The sequence below is a fragment of the Pseudorca crassidens genome, chromosome 2, assembly GCF_039906515.1.
Source record: "Pseudorca crassidens isolate mPseCra1 chromosome 2, mPseCra1.hap1, whole genome shotgun sequence".
NCBI lineage: Eukaryota > Metazoa > Chordata > Mammalia > Artiodactyla > Delphinidae > Pseudorca > Pseudorca crassidens.
Window position 1 is genome coordinate 142162442 of NC_090297.1, and position 12610 is coordinate 142175051.

The window sequence follows — 12610 nt, forward strand, 5'->3', positions numbered from 1 at the left end:
GCCGCCGGGTCAGGGAGTGCAGGCCTCTGACAGGGAGCATGGACCCGGGCGGGCGGGTGGGTGCGTGCGTGCGTGCCCTGGACCTCTCTGCGCCGCCGCCTGACGCAGCGAGGGGCGGTGCCCGCCGCGGCAACGCCCCCAGGCCCCACTCGGCCCGGCGGTCAAGGGTCTCACAGAAGACGCGGAGCTCTGCGTGGCGCTTGAGAGCAGATCCTGTCCCGGAGTCTTTGTTCCGTGATGTGAGGGTGAGTGTGGTGGTGGTGTCGGGAGGTCGGACCCGAAGGCCACCTCCCTCTTTCATCATCCTCCCCTGGGGCTGTGGCGCCTTCCTGACCCCCTGCCTGACGGCCTTGCCATGTGGTGTTGCTTGACGGGGTCTTCTGTCCCCAGCAGAGCCTGAAGCATCTTCTTTGGCCCTAGGTGAGGACAGAGGAGCTGGCTGTGACCTTGGCCCTGTCCTGGATGTCCCAGCCTTGGGCTGAATGGCGGCACCCCCGCTGGGCCTTCCGGTGCTGACCCACCTGCTGGCAGCCCTCTTTGGCACGGCTCATGGGCTGCTGTCACAGGATCCGGGTGGCTGCCTGGGGGTGGTAAAAGACCTCCCCGAGGGTTGGAGTCTCCCCTCCTACCTCTCTGTGCTTGTGGCGCTGGACACCCTGGGTCTGCTGCTGGTGGTGACTCTGGCAGCAGTCGGCCCCAGGCAAGGGCGAGGGGGCCCCCATCCTGCTGCCGCCTTCTAGGGTCTCCTGCTGCTGTTGCTGTCACCGCCAGCTGTACCCACAAGGGGCCCAGGGCCTGGCCTGCAAATGGGAGACCCAGGAGTGGAGGAAGAGGCCTGGCGCGGCAGGAGCTACCCGGCCAGGTGGCAGGCATCACCCCCAGCCCAGACCCTGCAGCCCATCGGTGGTGGTGCCTGTCTGCTGGGCCTGCTGGCCACCACCAACGCTCTGACCAAGGATGGGTTGCCTGTTGTGCAGAGCTGGTTCTGCCCGCCCTACAGACACCTGGCCTACCACTTGGCCGTGGTGCTGGGCAGTGCCGCCTCACTTGCTTCCTGACCATGGACGTTCTATGCAGGTCCCTGGCAGGGCTGGGCAGTCTCTCTCTGCTGGGCATGCTCTTTGGGGCCTGCCTGATGGTGCTGGCAATCCTGAGCCCCTGCCCACCCCTGGTGGGCACCTCTGCAGGGGTGGTCCTTGTGGTGGTGGTGTAGATTCTGTGTCTGGGCATGTTCTCATACGTGAAGGCGGCTGCCAGCTCCCTGCTGCATGGGGGGGATGGGGAAGTGGGGAGCTGTCACTGCTGGCGGCAGGCTTGGCCATCCATGTGGGCTTCCCTTTTCAGCGCTGTTGTCATATTCCCTCTCACCATCTACCACGCGTTCCCCAGCAGGAAGAACCATGTGGCCCAATGTGCCTTCTAAACCTGGGCAGGTGGGGACTTTGCTCCACCCCACCTGTCTTCAGATTGGGGCTGCCACAGTGCCTGAGTGCCCACAGCCCAGAGAGGCCCACCCCACACACAGCATGCTGTAGGACACCTGCGCTCTCCACAGGAGAATTTGGGGACCACAGAGCAGGCTTGAAGCCAAAGCCAAGCTGGGGATGTGGACTTGGCCCCCGGCCTGGGATCTGTGTGGGATTTGTACAATAAAGCATTTTTATTCAAAAAAAAGAAAAAATCAAAAGAAGCAGAGTAGAATGATGGTTGCCAGGTGTTGGGGTGGGGGGGGTGAGGGAAATGAGAAGAGACCGGTGAAGAGTACAAACTTTGTTATAAAGTGAATAAGTTCTGTGGGTCTAATGTATAGCGTGGTGACTATAGTTGATTAGACTGTACTGTATATTTTGAAATTTGCTAAGAGAGTAGATCTTAAGTGTTCTCACAAGCACACACAAAAAAGATAAATATATAACGTGATGGAGGTGATGGACATGTTAACTTGATTGTGGGATTTCTTTCACGATGTATATGGATATGAAATCATCACATTGTACCCTTTAAATATATTACAATTTTATTTGTCCATTATACCTCAGTAAAGCTGAAAACAAAAAGGAGTGAAATATGATACATGCTATAGTGTGGATGAACCTTGAATACGTAACACTGAGTGAAAGAAATCAGACACAGAGGGTCACATGTTGTATGATTCCATTTATATGAAATATCCAGAAGAATTAAATCCAGAGATAGAACACAATGGTGGTTGACAGAGGCTGGGGAGAGGAAGGAATGGGGAGAAACTGTTTAATGGATAGGGGTTTTACTCTGGAGTGATGGAAATGTTTTGGAACTAGATAGAGGTAGTGGTTTCACAACATTGTGATTGTGCTAAATGCCACCAAATTGTTCACTTTAAAATGATTCTTTTTATGTTATGTGAATTTGACGTTCATAACTTATTTTTAAAGAGCACTTATTAGACAAAAATAGTAGATGGCATATGTAATCAAGCTTTAGCTGTGAATTGCCAATTAGTTGAGCTCTAATTAAGCTTTGTAATAACTAACACAATTTACTTTCTCCAGAAATCTTGATGGAAAGACTTTCGAAAGATTAGATCCACAGTGAATGACAGTCATCATTGCCAAAATATTAACATAACAAGAAAAGTTGCTAATTTGTTTGCAATTTACTGAAGAAACCAACATTGTCAAGATAGTGGGGAGGATTTGTTGATGCTGAATCTCTGCCACATTTGTACAGGGAAGCCTTAAAGCACCTTTATCTTTTAAACAAAATAAAAATTGCTTTTTGATTCAACACTGCTAGCCTAACAAGTGGGAAATTTCTCCTATTTTAAATTCAGCTGATGATGAGAATTATATCTAAGTGTATAATGAATGAGAGCTATTTAGAAACATGAATGTAAATGTTCTGTGGCTTATGGTCAGTCCTTTGTTTTCAACAGCTGATGCATTTGGCTTCTCTAGCTTGTATTTGTATTCTGATTGTGAAGATTATTTCTGAATCTTTGTTTCACATATTGCAATGCCATTTGACATTGGAAAACCTGGAAGATATGATTACTTTGGGTTTGGTTTTCTTTTGTTTGAATGCAAATCAAAACGACATGGAAACATCACAAGCATTTTTGCAATTTGCACTTTAACAGGAAAAAATCAAACATTAGGTTCTTCCTTTGGATTTCAATAGGAGGCAACGTGATATGGAGTTAGGGAGTCAGGACGACTTAGATTTGAAGCCGGGTCCTGCCCTTAAAAACTTACATTGCAGTGCCCATAATAGGTAGCTATAATTATTACCATTATCCAAAAAAGCAGAGGTTTGAAAGAGAAGAAAAGGGAAGTATATGAGAAAGGAAGGAGAAGAGAAGATTAGGAAAAGGAAGAGGAAAGTGAGGAAAGAATAAATTAGAATTTCAAGAGAATCTAATTGGTGATTTATGCTGAAATGGAAAGCAAGAATCCTGAATCTTTGCCCTGGTTATTCCTCTGATTTTACTATTTGTTCTTCCTTTTCTTTGCTTTCCTCTCTTTGGGGTTGTTACTTAAAATGTCTCATCAGTTTCCATCTCCTCTTGGGTAATACTCTATGAATACACAGAATTCATTAATGAGATAAAGGAATAACAAAGCAGTGAGATAAACAAGATTTGTGAGGTCAAATTTTAACTTGATCTGAACATAATGGAAATCTAGTGTTTCAAGCCCAAAGACTTGACAACTTTACTTTTCCTAATGCATCCTTTTTCTGACTATTAAAGTCACTATTAATACATGATCCCCACAGAAAGTTTAGAAACACAAGAAAGTGCTAGGAAAAAAATAAAATCACAGTAAACATCCCCACCCTGAGATAACACCAGTAGTATTTTATTTTTTTCTTTCCAGTCTTTTTTTTCTAGTCTGTGGTCTCAGTCTATAATGTAATATTGTCCTCTGATGTTTTAGTTTTCATTACATCATGAGCACTTTCCATGTCATTTTTTCCAAAAATACCGTTTCTATTGTGTAGATGTATCTTAGTTCCATTTAACATTAATAAAACATTAATGTTAAACCTTCTGCCCCAACGAGCACCCTGACCCCAAACACTTCCCCTCAGAATCATAGCAGAGCTGTAAAAGAAAGGTAACCTGGGCCTTAAGATTTAAGTGTTGTCATGTGTATCTTAGTTTTACAAGTAAAAATTCAAGGTGTATCTGAAAAATCTAAAAACTTGGAAAAGATTGAGAAATAAGACAGCCTTTTTCCCAAGTATTTTTTTACTCTTCATATTGTATTACACCTCTCATTTCCACATCAACTTCCATACAAGTGTAAAGAAAGCTTTTCCCCTCAAGTTCTTTTTCGACTTGAATTTGTTGCTTGCTTTAGCAAAGGCAAGGCCATGCCCTCCAGGAGACAAAGAGATCATTCTGGCCACAGACATGCTCAGGCCTTGACTTTTCCTTAGTCAGAAAGGCAATTTGCCCACAAAATTAACTAAGTCATGTCTCAGCTGACTGCAAGTCAATGGTTTTCCCTCAAATTTGGTGCAACTTACCCCAGACCTGACATAAAAATTAAAAAAGAAAATGAAAACCAATTCAGGTGCTACCCTGAGCATTTGGGGTTTTATTTATTTCAAAAAAGAAAGTATGAAATGCACAGTTTCTTTTTAATTTTCTGGAGACAAGAATTAGGGAGAGGCATCTTAAATATTTCAACTCCCTTAAATATTTTAACCTCCTCATAAATGCTATGCACTAAATAAATATTTGTTGATATGAGCGAATGAATGAATAAATTTTAGCATTTAATAATGTAGACTTCAGAAACCAGGGAACAGGAGTCAACTCTTATGAGCCTCAGTGTTGTGGAAAGAGGTGGCAATAGAAACATGTTTGAGTCCTGCCGTCTCTGTTTTCTAGTTTTGTTTTGTGCAGGTCACTCAGACATTTTTTTTTCCTGCATGAGAAGTAAAAATCTGGCTGAGCCTTAGTTTCCCCATCTGTTTACAAAATTACATTGTAACCATTTGTCTTCACAGATGGGGGTGATGAGTTGAGATAATCGTGATTATTCATGTATTCTGTAAACAGCAGAGTAAATGGAGAGCAACAGACCTCAGACCACATTTAGCCATGCCAGTTTGGGCAAGTGACTCAAATTCAATAAGCCTGTTTTCTTACCAGTGAAATGCGGATAATACAAACTTAGGAAACAGCAGCTTTAAGATGTGATAATATGTGTAACATGCGTTGCAGAGGCCTGGCTTCTAACAGTAGAAGCCAGGCCTCTGCAACGCATGTTACACATATTATCCCCTTCTGCTTCACAACAGAAGCTTATTTGGGGACTGTCCTTCAGGCTCATCATGGTACATGTAGCCCAAGACAGGAAGTATCGAACCAAAAATCTGGCCTCTTCAGAGTTCTTCCGGTTTCCGGGCTCCAGCACTTCTTCCAGTGCTGTGCCCTCTGATCTTTTCCAGCCATTAAATACTCTTTTCCTGGGGAATTAAAATTGTTTAAACTTGTCAAGAATTTTTAGATGTAGATTAAGTTGTAATTATGTTTCAGGAACTCTTGATGCTACAATTTAAAAAGTTAAGGGAAAATACTTGTTTGTATTTCATTTTTTTCCCTTTTTTTCCCCTCCGCTGATTTCTTAAAAATAGAACAACTTTCACTATTCATGACATAGATATCAGGCAGAATGATATTGGGAAACCCCTAGTATTTAACAGCAGACATTTAGCAGGTGTTAATGATGAACTTTTGTGTTCAAACATTAATAGTTTTAATAAGTAGTTTAAGGAGTCAACTTCACAATTAGTTTTGCTTTGTTAATTAAATGATTACCACCCGATAATATAATTTTAAGAACATATTTTATTAATGAAAGTGTAATGAACAAAAACCAATTATGCTGAAGTTGCTACAGTGATTTAAGTTTATTTGAAATATTTTTGCTTCCATTTACATCCTTGCAAAGTGAATTTTTATGTTTTTCAAAATAAAGGGGAATTGAGCCCCTAGACACACCCTCCCCCAAGGAGCTCACCCATTTTGAAGCCATGTAAATTGTTTAATATATAGTGAGAGACTATGGCCCCCAAAGTCTTGCAACAGTTAATTCATGTACCATACAAAGAATAGTCTTTGTGATAGTTTATTTCCAGCTAGCAGCCATTAATTTTTCCCCTCCTGGTACCATTCCCCCATCATACAGTGGAATCTATTTTTTATGTCATTCCCCCATGTAAAAGTAGAATCTATTCCCTTCCTCCCCTTGAAACTGTGCTGGATTGAGAGACCTGATTGACCAATAGAATGCAGAGGAATGATGCTCTGGGACTTTTGAAGCTAAGTAATTGGAAGCCTTACAGCTTGGTATATACTTTTGCTTTCTCTTAAAATGCTCTGTAGGTAGCCAGCTACCACTTGAGAAGTTTCACTCCTGTGGCACCACTAATGTAATAAGCCCAAGCAACTTGGAGAGGCCCTGGAGTGTGAGAAGCTATATGGAGAATGAGAGGTACCCAGGAGCACTGAGAAGCCAATTATGTGAGTGAAAAAGCCATGTTGGGAACAGGTCTTCAAGCCACAGCCACCCCAGTTGATGCCACAGGGAAGAGAGGAACTGCCCAATGAAGCCTTTCCCAAAATCCTAACTTACAAAATTTTGAACAAAATAAAATGGTTGTTTAAGCTAATAAATTTTGGCATTGTTTGTTACTCAGTGATAACTGCAATACAAAAAACTAATCTTCTCTTAGAAATCTGGTGTCATTGATCCATCGACAGTTCACAAATACTTTTTTTCCCATTGTGTGACATTGGTATGAGCTGATCTACTTACACTCACGTAGTTTCGATTGTGATCAGTCACAAACATTTATGAGACAACTGGGCAGAGTTCAAGATGCAGATTCTGGATGGAGAAGATGGAGAAATTAAACAACTTATATAGTAGTAAAACCTCCAACCCTGGCTTCACGTAGCTCAATAAACTTCCAAGGAATAATGGAAAAAATGTGCAGGATTCAGCCTGTTGGGTCAATTTCATAAGGATATATTTCTTATATTAACATTAGAACTAGATTAACATTAATGTTAATCTAATTAACATTAGATTCCTTCCTTCCACCAACTTGCAGGAAGAAATCGAGTGGAACAGTTAAGAAAATGTTGCCTTAAATAAGGTGAATAATACAAATGCAGTCTAACTAAGCATAAGCTCTATCTATGATTATTTGGGTTATTAAATAATTTGCCCTACAATCACCTTTAGCAAGGTAACTGAAAATTTTTAATTACAAGCCCTGAACTTAAAAACTCAATAGTTGTAAAACACAGGGACTTGTGACAAAGACTTGACAATGGAAAATAAAGTCTGAAATAATTTCCTTCTAAAAGTGAAAATTTTTGATACATCACATTGTGGTGATGAATAAAAATGTAGGTTTTTGTTTAAGAAACCAACATGAACAAGCTAGAGGAATTCAAATTATTTTAATAAAATATATGTTCTTCACTGTAGTTTTTAGAAATGAAAGATGAGAGGATTGAAACCAAAAATACGACCACAAGAGAAAATATAAAAACTCTGCTCCCAGGTAATGCTCAGATGAAAATAACATACATGCTCATGTCTCATAAATGTATCTTTTTATCCCAATTTAATATTAAATTATTTATGCTTTTCTATTTCCTTTGTATTGAATTTTTTAGCCCTAGTTGGAGACAATAAATCAGAAATTAAAAGACATTGAGTTTTAGACTTTTTACAGACTGACATGTTATTGATTAATGTAAATATTTAGTTTAGAAAGCTCTAAAAAGTTACAACTTTATTTAGAAAACAAGGGAAACTGTGCACAGTTACAATTTGTACCTTTTATTACTACTGTCTTGCGATCAATTATCCTGTCAATATTTTTGCTTTTTTTCATAAGGGAACTAGATATGGTGTTTTTATTTTATTTTTCTGATAATCTCTTTTCATTATTCTATTATACTTCAAAGGGCATTTGACAGCATTTCAGAGACATATTCAGAATAGATAAGCCTGTGTCATTAGCACCAAGACATGGCCCACCCAAGAGCCTGTAGGCCCCAGTGCTGGGACACAGCAGGCTAAACAACAAACAAGGTGGAACACAGTCCCTCCCATCAACAGACAGGCTGCCTAAAGACTTCCTGAGCCCACAGTACCTCCAGACATACCCCTAGACACAGCCCTGCCCACAAGAGGGCCAAGATCCAGCTCCACCCACCAATGGGAAGGCACCAGCCCCTCTCACTAGGAAGCTTGCATAAGCCTGTGAGCCAACCTCACCCACCAGGGGACAGACACCAAGAGCAAGAAAACTAAAATCCCACATACTGTGTAACCGAGTCCACAAACACAGGTCAGAACCTACTTTGTGACCAGCTGGTCCCTGGCCCTTGGGTGACAGAAGAGGAGTGTATTGCTGGGACACGTAGGACACCCCTACAGAGGGCCACTTCTCCAATGTCAAGAAACATAATTAACTTTCCACATACATAAAAGTACAAATAGAAATTTAGACAAAATGGGACATCAGGGGAACATGTTCAAGACAAAGGAACAATATAAAACCCCAGAAGAAGAACTAAGTGACATGGAGATAGGCAATCGACCTGAGAAAGAGTTCAGAGTAATGATTGTAAAGATAACCCAAGAACTCGTGAAAAGAATGGATGCACAGGGTGAGAAGTTACAAGAAGTTTTTAACAAAGAGTTAGAAAATATAAAGAACATCCAAACACAGTTGAAGAATACAATAAATGAAATGAAAAAATACACTAGAAGGAATCAATTGCAGAATAAATGAGGCAGAAGAACAGATAAGTGAGCTAGAAGACAGAGTGGTGGAAATCACTGCCGCAGAACAGAAGAAAGAAAAAAGAATGAAAGAAACAAGGACAGTTTTAGAGACCACTGGGACAAAGTCAGACACACAAATATTCACATTATAGGGGTCCCAGAAAGAGAAGAGAGAAGGAAAGAGCCTGAGAAAATATTTGAAGACATAATACCTGAAAACTTCCATAACATGGGAAAGAAAACAGTTACCCAAGTCCAGGAAGCTCAGAGTCCCATACAGGATTAACCCAAGGAGGAACATGCTGAGGCACATACTACTCAAACAGACAAAAATTAAAGATATAGAAAAAATATTAAAAGCAATGAGGGAAAAGTAACAAATAACATACCAGGGAATCCCCATAAGGGTATCAGCTGATTTTTCATCAGAAACTCTTCAGGCCAGAAGGGAGTGGCATGATATATTTAAAGTGATGAAAGGGAAAAACCTACAACCAAGAATACTCTACCCAACAAGGCTCTTATTCAGATTCAACAGAGAAATCAAAAGCTTTAGATACAAGCAAAAGGTAAAACAATTCAGTATCACTAAATCAGCTTTACAACAAATGCTAAAGGAACTGCTCTAGGCAGAAAGAAAAAGCCACAACGAGAAAAAAGAATTACAACCTGGGAAACCTCACTGGTAAAGCAAACATACAGTAAAGGTAAGAAATAATCCACACACAAATATGATATCTAAACCAGTAATCGTGAGAGGAGGAGAGTACAAATGCAGGATATTTGAAATGCATTTGAAATTAAGAGATCAGCAACTTAATCATACAATCATGTATCTGTGTGTATATGTGTGTATGTGTGTGTGTGTGTATATATATATATACACACATATATACAGTTTGTGTACATATATATATATATATGTACACACACACACTGCTATATCCAAATCTCATGGTAACTGCAAACCAAAAATCTGTAATAGATATATACACAAAAAAGAAAAAGGAATCCAAACACAACACTAAAGAAAGTCATCAAATCACAAGAGAAGAGAACAAAAGAGGAAAGGAAAACCTACAAAAACAAATCCAAAACAATTAACAAGATGGCAATAAGGACATACATATCAATAATTACCTTAAGTAGAAATGGACTAAATGCTCCAACCAAAAGACATACATTGGCTGAATGGGTACAAAAACATATATGCTGTCTACAAGTGACTCACTTCAGATCTAAAGACACATAAGACTGAGAGTGAGTGGATGGAAAAAGGTATTCCATGCAAACGGAAATCAAAAGAAGTTGAAGTAGCAATACTCATATCAGACAGATAGACTTTAAAACAAAGACTGTTACAAGAAACAAAGAAGGGAACTACATAATGACAAAGGGATCTATCCAATAAGAAGATATAACAATTTAAATATATATGCACCCAACATAGGAGCACCTCAATATATAAGGCAAATGTTAACTGACATAAAAGAAGAAATCAACACTAACACAATAATAGTGGGGGACTTTAACACCCCACTTACATCAATGGACAGATCATCCAGACAGAAAATCAATAAGTAAACACGGTCCTTAAATGACACGTTAGACCAGAAGGACTTAATTGACATTTAGAGAGCATTCCACCTAAAAGCAGCAGAATACACATTCCTTCTCAAGTGCACATGGACCATTCTCCAGAATAAATCAAATGTTGGACCACAAAGCAAGCCTTGATAAATTTTAAAAAATGGAAATCCTATCAAGCATCATTTCCAACTACAACATTATGAGATTAGAAATCAACTACAGGAAAAAACTGCAAAAGACACAAACATATGGAGGCTAAACAATATGCTAACTAAACAACAAATGGGTCACTGAAGAAATCAAAGAAATGAAAAAAAAAACCTAGAAACAAATGAAAACAAAAATATGAAGATCCAAAACCTATGGGACACAGCAAAAGCAGTTCTAAAAGGGAAGTTTATAGCAATGCAATCTTACCTCAGGAAATAAGAATATCTCAAATAAACAACCTAACCTTACACCTAAAGGAACTAGAGAAAGAAGAACAAAACACAAAGGTAGTAGAAGGAAAGAAATAATAAAGATCAGAGCAGAAATAAATGAAATAGAGATGAAGAAAATAGAAAAGATCAATGAAACTAAAAGCTGGTTCTTTGAGAAGATAATCAAAATTGATAAACCTTTAGGCAGACTCATCAAGGAAAAGAAAAAGGGAGAGGACCCAAATCAATAAAATTAGAAATAAAAAAGGAGAAGTTACAACTGACACCACAGAAATACAAAGGGCCATAAGAGACTACTACAAGCAACTATATGCCAACAAAATGGACAACCTAGAAGAAACAGAAAAATTCTTAGAAAGATACAATCTCCCAAGATTGAACCAGGAAGAAATAGAAAATATGAATAGACCAACTACGAGTACTGAAATTGGATCTGTGTTTTAAAAACTCCCAACAAACAAAAGTCCAGGACCAAATGGCTTCACAGGAGAATTATATCAAACATTTAGAGAAGAGTTAACACCCATCCTTCTCAAACTATTACAAAAAAAATTGCAGGGGAAGAACTTCCAAACTCATTCCATGAGGCTGCCATCACCCTGATACCAAAACCAGATAAAGATACCACAAAAAAAAAAAAAGAAAAGAAAATTACAGGCCAGTATCACTAATGAATATAAACACAAAAATCCTCAACAAAATACTAGCAAACCAAATCCAACAGTACGATAAAAGGATTATACACCATGATCAAGTGGGATTTATCCCAGAGATGCAAGGATTTTTCAATGTCCACAAGTCAATCAGTGTGATACATCACATTAACAAATTGAAGAATAAAAACATATGATCATCTCAATAGGTGCAGAAAAAGCTTTTGGTAAAATTCAACATCTATTTATGATAAAAACTCTCCAGAAAGTAGGCATAGCAGGAACCTACCTCAACATAATAAAAGTCATATATGACAAACCCACAGCTAACATCATACTCAGATGTGAAAAGCCGAAAACATTTCCTCTAAGATCAGGAACAAGACGAGGATGTCCACTCACACCACTTTTATTCAACATTGTTTTGGAAGTGCTAGCCACAGCAATCAGCGAAGAAAAAGAAATAAAAGGAATCCAACTTGGAAAAGAAGAAGTAAAACTGTCACTCTTTGAAGATGACATGATACTACGCATAGAAAATGTATTTAAAGATGCTGCCGGAAAACTACTATAGCTTATCAATGAATTTGGTAAAGTAGCAGGATAGAAAATTAGTGCACAGAAATCTGCTGCATTTGTATACACTAACAACGAAAGATCAGATGGAGAAATTAAGGAAACAATCCCATTTACCATTGCATCAAAAAGGATAAAACATCGAGGAAAAAACCTACCTAAAGAAAAAGACCTGTACTCCAAAAACTATAAGACAATGACAAAAGAAATCGAAGATGACACAAACAGATGGAAAGATATACCATGTTCTTGGATAGGAAGATACAATATTGTGAATATGACTATACTACCCAAGGCAATCTACAGATTCAATGCAATCCCTATCAAATTACCAATGGCATTTTTCATGGAACTAGAACAAAAAATTTTACAATTTGTATGGAAACACAAAAGACCACAAATAGACAAAGCAATCTGGAGAAAGAAAAATGGAGCTGAAGGAATCAGGCTCCCTGAATTCAGACTATACTACAAAGCTACAGTAATCAAGACAGTATGGTACTGGCACAAAAACAGAAATATAAATCAATGGAACAAGGTAGAA

General features: G+C 39.3%; 1 pseudogene; it reads left to right on the forward strand.

Annotated features, from left to right (window-relative positions):
* Positions 1 to 482: 482 nt before the first annotated feature.
* On the forward strand, positions 483 to 1423 carry LOC137209407 (solute carrier family 52, riboflavin transporter, member 2 pseudogene; annotated as a pseudogene).
* Positions 1424 to 12610: the final 11187 nt, after the last annotated feature.